This window comes from Medicago truncatula, chromosome 2 (genome assembly GCF_003473485.1).
Source record: "Medicago truncatula cultivar Jemalong A17 chromosome 2, MtrunA17r5.0-ANR, whole genome shotgun sequence".
In the NCBI taxonomy this organism is placed as follows: Eukaryota; Viridiplantae; Streptophyta; class Magnoliopsida; order Fabales; family Fabaceae; genus Medicago; species Medicago truncatula.
Genome location: NC_053043.1, coordinates 9,033,264 through 9,041,696, shown reverse-complemented (window position 1 = coordinate 9,041,696; position 8,433 = coordinate 9,033,264). Strand labels below are relative to the sequence as shown.

General features: G+C 34.1%; 1 non-coding gene across 1 annotated transcript; it reads right to left on the bottom strand.

The window, feature by feature from the left end:
• Window positions 1-232: 232 nt before the first annotated feature.
• LOC112419543 (U2 spliceosomal RNA) lies at window positions 233-428 on the bottom strand. Its single transcript, XR_003009676.1, has one exon. It is a non-coding gene; the product is annotated as a U2 spliceosomal RNA (small nuclear RNA).
• Window positions 429-8,433: the final 8,005 nt, after the last annotated feature.

Sequence of the window (8,433 nt, the reverse complement as noted above, 5' to 3'; positions counted from 1 at the left end):
CATAGTATAATTCTCATTCTCATTGATAATTAAAAAGATAAAAGAACATAAATAAATATAAATGTTAAATGGAGATACACTCACGACCTGAAACTCAGATAATAAAATTTGATTGGAGAGTTGTAGTTCAAGAAACAAAAAAATGCACAACCTTTTCTCATCAGTAAATCAACATCTAACATAATGCACAACCATTTAGCAAAGTAAATGTAAAAAAATTGAACTAGAATTGGTGGGGTGTGCCAGCGAATGCAATAGTGCAAAGCATAGGCGACACTTGAGAAACCCAATAACAAGTTATTGAAATGGCCTCTCCCCCTCAAAAAAGTAATTTAATACTGTTATGACCCATTGGGCCACTAATCAGATATTAAACTGATAAGAACAGATACTACACTTGATCTTAGCCAAAAGGCCGAGAAAGGTATGAGTTTAGAGATGAACAACCGATGTGGGACTTTTTTGAAATAGCTTGCTTGGTAAACTCTCTTCCTACCGTCGCAGAGATAATGAAAACTCTGATGTTGCCATCTAGATCGTGGCCACATAGCTTTGTCTGAGACCTTAGATTATTATCAAAGCAAAATAGTACAAGCTACCAAGAGTATCGGATTAGGCATGCTGCACGAAGGTTTATAGATTCCTTTAATTGCGGTTAGGAAAATATCAGAGCAGACTGCCCCATCTATGTCATATTGATTATGTTCTATTGCAATTTTGATTTGTTAAAGTAAATTAAAGTGATAAAGCTTGCTCATGTCTGTGACTTATTAAGTAAAAACAGTTCTCAACAACATATAAACGAGAACACGAAAAATTAGACTGAAATATATGATCATACATTAGATTCACTTCATCTAGATAATTCAGAGACTTTAGTTTTTCAAAAAGAAGATCTCATATGCATTAATCACTAAAAAATTAACAAGCAGTCCAACCAACCCTCAATATCATGCGACAGATATTTCTCCGAATAAAATTATGCTTGCTTAGAATTGTTGTTTGGCTGCTGATGTTGTGTATAGTAAACTGTTTTGAAACATTTGACAATGTTCACCTCTTTCACATCATCAAAGTTCTTATCCTGATGCTGTTCAATTACAAGCCTCTATTCGTGCCCCGCTACCATCGTCATCATGATCAACACGAACTCGAATTTCAGGAAGATTAGCAACTGAATAATTAAACATGTTCTCCTCCTCTTCCTCCTCATCATCATCATCCACAAGAACTGAATAGTCAACATCAATCAAATGCTCCTTTTTAACATTATTAGTATGACTTTTAAAGTAAATATGATTAAAATTAAATATTTCAAACAAATAGTCAAAACATGAGCCACAATCTAATAAGGATTGCAAAATATTTTTCTCCAAAAAATAGTCGTAAACGTAACTTAAATAATACTCCATCCATTTCAAAATACATGTCGCAATTTTACAATGTGCATTATTCATGTAGCTTACTTTGACCATATTTTTTAACTAATTTATAAATACAAATGTTAGCATGCATGTAAGATGTTTCATTTGTCTCGATCAATATTTTCAAAATATCAAATTTTTATAATATTTTTATTATATATAATTGAAGATAAAAGTTGTGTATTGATATGTGTGCAGTGGTTGACTACGACATGTATTTTAAACGAAGGGAGCAGGAAAGTAGATTGGGTATGTGCATTGTTAAAGCTCTACTATGAGGGGATGCCTTATAAATAAAACAATTTACATTCACCTAAAAGTTTAAGTTTTTTAAAGAGTTGTTTATCACAACACCCACCTATTGTCTTTTAAAATTTGATAGTACTTAGCAAAATGGCCAAGTTTAAGCACTAAATTGAAGTTTTATGAATTCAAGACGGTTCAATAATATATAAGTTCACAAACCTAACACTCACTCGAGTTAGTAATCTCTTCATTTATAAAAGTAAATGGAGATTGTCATTTAAAAATAAATTTGTTTACGTAGGGAGTATTGAGGGTTAGGGGTCATGCAGTTGAGGGAGTTTAATAGTGCCTTATTAGGCAAATGGTGAGAAGGCTGGGAAGTTGGGGGCCGTAGTGGTTCTTTTTGGTGGAAGGAATTAGTGAAGATTAGGGACAGGTTAGGAGATGCTGATGGGGGATGGTTCGCTGAGAGGGTGTCGAAAAGAGTGGGAGATGGTTCTCGTACTTTCTTTTGGTACGATAAGTGGTTAGGAGATGTTCCTTTACGCATACGGTTTAGCCGTTTATTTGAATTAGCGACTAATACGATGTGTACGGTGGCTGATATGCGTGCTCTTGGTTGGGAGGTTGGTGGTGAGGCGTGGAGTTGGCGGAGGAGACTGTGGGTGTGGGAGGAGGAGTTGGTTGGTAGTGGAGTGTAGTCATCTTGTTAATAATGTTGTTTTGCAAACTAATATTCTTGATAGGTGGCAGTGGGACCCAGACATTGTTGGGGGTTACACTGTGAGCAGAGCTTACCACATTCTGACTGCTCAATACGATCCTCCAGATGTAGGGTTGTATGATCTTGTGTGGCATAAACAGGTACCTCTGAAGGTCTCCATTTTTTCCTGGCGATTGTTGCGGGACCGGCTGCCAACTAAACTTAATTTGGTTAGGCGTGGCTTGCTTACCGACGCGGCAGCTAGGTGTATAGATGGGTGTGGTCATGACGAATTGGCAAATCATTTATTCCTTCATTGCAACACATATGGTTTGTTATGGCAAAACATTAGGTCTTGGATTGGAGTTGAAGGTGTTGAACCTTATGAAATTAGTGATCATTTCTTTCAGTTTATTCATTACACAGGTTCTTCGAAGAAGCGCACGTCCTTTCTTCAGCTCATCTGGTTACTTTGTGCTTGGGTGGTTTGGAATGATCGTAACAACAGAGTATTAATAACAACCAACTCACAATAGATCAACTGTTGGAGAAAGTTAAATTTCATTCGTATTGGTGGCTTAAGGCTTATAATGCCAATTTTATGTACGGATCTCAGAGTTGGTGGTCGGACCCTATGCTATGTTTAGGTATCGACTGGCCTTTGTTGGTTTTGTAAATATTGTATGACTATGTTTTTTTAGGGGTGACCCTTCGGTACACCTTGTGCTGACGTGGCTCACTACCGGTGTTATTATACTCCATTTTCATGTCTTCAAAAAAAAAAAAAGAGATACACACAAAATATATATTGTAACAAGTTGATCCCACCATCATTAGTTATTTTCAAGTTTTACGATTTTCACTAAAAAAATCCAAAAGTGAAGGAAAAAACCCTAGTGTGAAATTACATAAATATCTATTTCTTAGAGCTTATCGAGATAATAACTTTAGAAAGAGAAAGTTTTGTATGGTCACAACCAATTGCCCACAATATATGTGGACACGTGTATTTAAAAAAAAATGTAGAAAAGAAAATAATAAAATAAGCTTAGATAATATTTTTTTGTAAAGGAAAGCTTAGATAATATTGTATGTTTGGTTTATTGGAATCTTGTCAAATGATGGTTGGAGAGTTTTTTGTCATCCATAGAAATACAATTGTTTCATCCAATTCTTAGTTGCCAAGAAGTTAAAAAAAATAGCGTACATGTCAAATCAATCTACACAGCTACATACAATATCTACACACCAACCGAACATTAATCTTTTTTTTTTTTTTTTGGTACAATAGAGGGCAAAGTCCAAGAGAAAAGAAACTATGAAATTAATTTTTTATTTATTTATTTTATTTATGTATTTGAATGACAAAAATACAATTGTTTTTTATATTACAAGCAACTAGTTATTTAGATAAAGGTAATGCTCTAGACGAGAGATTACAATTGTACGTGCGATAATTTGAAATTTTTATATTACCTCATCATCTTTTCACCATATTCATTTTTGACATATTGAACTGAGACATAAACTTTCTTGGCAAGTATATGGAGTATTTTTTCCCCACCAGAGTCATTGTCAAGTTTTCTTAGTAGATCCATATCAATTAGCTTTATCCTTCTTGAACAAAAATTAGTGAGGGAAATTTAGTGAGGGAAAATGTAAAATTTCTCTCTAATTCCATCACTAAATTTTGTAACTAAGGAATTTATGAGAAATTTCATTTCTTCCGTCACTAATATTCCTCGTTAATTTTATTTTTTCTAGTAGTGATAGTCAACTCTAACTTCCTTATTCTAGGAGAGTCAACAACAACATTCTCACTATAGAGTCACTTTCTTTGCTATCAAGAGAGTTCCGACAACAATTTTATCCTTCGTATCCTTAACTCCAACCTTCTTGTTTACCGGATAGTCACCAACAACCTTATCTTTACATAAGACTCACCAACAACAACCTTATCCTTTTCAGTAGAGTCACCATCTCCAAATTTCATATACTCTTCTAAAATCTCATCGATTTTCTTAAAATTATTAACATGACTCATACAACCTCATTTTACAGAACATGAACCTATAAATCAATCGGTACACTTGCAAACTGAAAAGCCATAACTGACACACACACAAAAAGTCACATATAATATATCAACCCAACAACTTGTCTCTTACTTATAGAACATGAATCTACAAATCAATTAGTCCTTGTAAAAACTGAAAAACCCATTATTACCAACGCAAAAAAAGAAAAGAAAAAAATGAGAGTAGGGTGAGGCTACCACGTAGGAATCAAACACCATCTAGTGAATGCTTTTCTCACATCACATGGTAAGACATGCTTTCGAGACCCATGCATCAACCCCACACATAAAGCTAATCCTTAGTAGCTACTTCATTTTCAATATAAAAGTTACTTTAAGAAAATGTTTTTGAGAATAACCTATCCATAAACATAATTAAAACGTCAAAAACATTTAAAATAAATAAATGGACCTTAATCCTTGAGAAACCGTGAAACTTACTATAGTCCTTGAGAAAAATAAAAGCAAATTTTAGTTCATGAAAAAATAAATTGGAACCATATGTTCTTTTCGCATTGTTTAGTTGATGAAGAAAAGATATAGAAAAGAAAAGAAAATCAAAAAAAGAAGATAAAATGATAAACAAGTAAGATGATTATTTAGTGGTTTTGGTATAAGATAAAATGATAATAAAAAAATATGTGTATTTATAAAATGCCAAACATGCTCTTAAGCAAAAACTAGATACAATAAAAAGAATAAAATGATGAAGAAATCTTTATAAATACTAAAACGGAAGGACTTCTTTCGGCTTATATGCATTAATCGACTTGAGGAAACTCTTAAAAAAATTGATGCTATGGTATACGAGTTGAGAACCTTTTATTTCACAAAATAAATAGATGACCCAATTTATAAGAGAGGTAAACCTAAATGAGAAATAGACGGAATTCATTTTTAGAATCATATAATTTTTCTGGACAAAACCTAGTGCATTTATTTATGTACTTTTTGTGTGATCCTTAATTTACAATACACTTTTAAGTGTTACAAACTTTGAAAAAATTATGTATCTAAGAAAACCATAGGTAGTTTTTTTTGGTTACAAAAACCATAGGTAGTTAAGTTAAGAATCATACAAAAAACACATGAAAAAATTTCATCCAAGTTTTATCCAATTTTTTGAAATAAGTTTAATTTACATGCACTATCAAGCACACATCACAATTCAATCATGTGTGTGACATTAGTGATAAAAACCAAACAATCTTAATAATTTGTTGATTATGATTGATTGAAAGAGTAAGACCATCTATTTTTTGGTGGTGTGAGTTAAGCTCACGGGGACAGAGTAAGACCATCTACAATAGTGTGATCTTACCTAAATAAAGAAAAATATTATTTTTTAAGCTTCATTGGATAACTGATATATTTAGTCTATATTGTATAACATATACATCAGTAATTCAATGATTCTGAAAAGAAAAAAAAAATCTTTTTAAATTTTTTTAAGCTTCTTTTTAAAATTCTTTTTAAATTTCTTTGAATAATTGATATATTTGGTCTATATTATATATCAAATACATAAGTTATTCAATGAATCTGAAGAAAAAAAATTCTTATATTTATGATCAGAGGGAGTATCATAGAAGTACTCTCATTGGAAAGGAAGGGAAAAAAATGCAATGTTTATTGAGTTAAGGTGGGGCTTGCACATATGTTGAAATGTAGTGATGAAGAGTTATTGTTGAAACTTATTTATTAATTTTTTTAAAGTATTGGTTTTGAGAGATTAAATATTTATTAAATGCTAACATTAAAAATGAGACATGTGTACATGCGATGACCCATGAAATGTTGAAGCATAAATGAATGATGAATGGATGAAAAGGAAACTATATGTACTTGCAGAAAAAGTACGGGAAAGATTCTATGGTTAAGAATCGTAGACTAGGGTTCTAATCTAGGGTTTTAGACTGATTATTGGATCCTTTTAGAATGACCCCAAGAGGGTTATTTATAGCCTGCTAATGGGCTTTTTCCTGCGTGACTTAAGCTCTAAGAAAACAGGGTTTTTAGTCTTTTTAGCTCATTTAGGCGGTTTAGGGCGACTTCTAGAGGTTTCTAGAAGCCGAGGTAGACGGCGCCCTGAGGAGGACGCGCCTAGGCCTCCAAAGTCCCTTCTATAGGGCGCCTAAACCCTTCTGGAGGGCTTTTAAGCCCTTAGGAATATTATGACGGTCCACAGCCCTCCAAGCACGAGGCTTGGAACAAGGCGTGGTGATTAATAATGTGGATTTGGCCCTTCTGGAGGGCTTTTAACCCTAAGGAATATTATGACGGTCCACAGCCCCCCAAGCACGAGGCTTGGTACAAGGCGTGGTGATTAATAATGTGGATTTGGCCCTTCTGGAGGGCTTTTAACCCTAAGGAATATTATGACGGTCCACAGCCCCCCAAGCACGAGGCTTGGTACAAGGCGTGGTGCTTTTGATTCTTTGGGCGTCCTTAACTTATAAGGGTTGATGAAGTTTAATCTTCATGGGCAATTTGTTCATACCATAAACGTTCGTTGGCTTCTTTTTATGAATTATCTTCTTTTCTCCCTTTATCAAAATTTGGCTTAATCTCCTTAATAAGGATTCGTTCCTTTTAAATTTCTGAGCGAAGTTAAGCCTTTATAGATAATTTGCTCATACAATAATCGTTTTGCTATGATAATAAGACTTTGCTTTCATGAATTCGCTGAATTAGAGCCCTTATAAGGTTTTAAACCTTTCATAGGCGTTTTGTTGATGTTAAACTATCAGTCACCTTTTAAAAAGGTCGGACTTTGTTGGTCGAATATTAGTAGCCTTTAAGAAGGTCGTACTAATTAGTCGCCTTTAAGAAGGTCGTACTAATTTTTAAAGTCTCAGCAGCCTTTAAGAAGGTCATACTGGCCGGGATTTTTAAAGTCTCAGCAGCCTTTAAGAAGGTCATACTAATTTTTAAAGTCTCAGCAGCCTTTAAGAAGGTCATATTGGCCGAGATTTTTAGTCGCCTTTAAGAAGGTCGTACTAATTTTTAAAGTCTCAGCAGCCTTTAAGAAGGTCATACTGGCCGGGATTTTTAGTCGCCTTTAAGAAGGTCGTACTAATTTTTAAAGTCTCAGCAGCCTTTAAGAAGGTCATACTGGCCGGGATTTTTAAAGTCTCAGCAGCCTTTAAGAATGTCATACTGGCCGGGATTTTTAGTCGCCTTTAAGAAGGTCGTACTAATTTTTAAAGTCTCAACAGCCTTTAAGAAGGTCATACTGGCCGGGATTTTTAGTCGCCTTTAAGAAGGTCGTACTAATTTTTAAAGTCTCAGCAGCCTTTAAGAAGGTCATACTGGCCGGGATTTTTAAAGTCTCAGCAGCCTTTAAGAAGGTCATACTGGCCGGGATTTTTAGTCGCCTTTAAGAAGGTCGTACTAATTTTTAAAGTCTCAGCAGCCTTTAAGAAGGTCATACTGGCCGGGATTTTTAAAGTCTCAGCAGCCTTTAAGAAGGTCATACTGGCCGGGATTTTTAAACGCCTTTAAGAAGGTCGTACTTATCGATTCTTCTTCTTATAAAAAAAAAAAAAACCTGCAAAACAAATCTCAAAGGTCGAAAAGATTATTCTAGAATATAACTCCGCGTTTCATCTTTATATTTTCCATGGCGGGACTATTGCTTCCATACTCGTTTAATTACGGCGTGTTGATTGGCGAGTTCTCTCCTTTTATTCATCTAGCCCTTGGCGGGCTTGTTAGTATCACAACCTTCATTTATCTGAAATATAACAATTCTTCCAAACTTCCAAAGTAATCAGTATCATAAATAAACGAGTCCTCTAATCATATGCAATCATACCCTTACTAAAAATAATAATATTTTCAGGAAGCTCATAAAAGTGATGAGCATTTAAACACTTTAAGCAAGAAATACTGTAAATGTCATACTCCATGTGAAACATTTTCAAGTTAATTAAAGCCTTTCTAATGGATCTGTTAATCTCTGGACCAACATTACCCAAAAC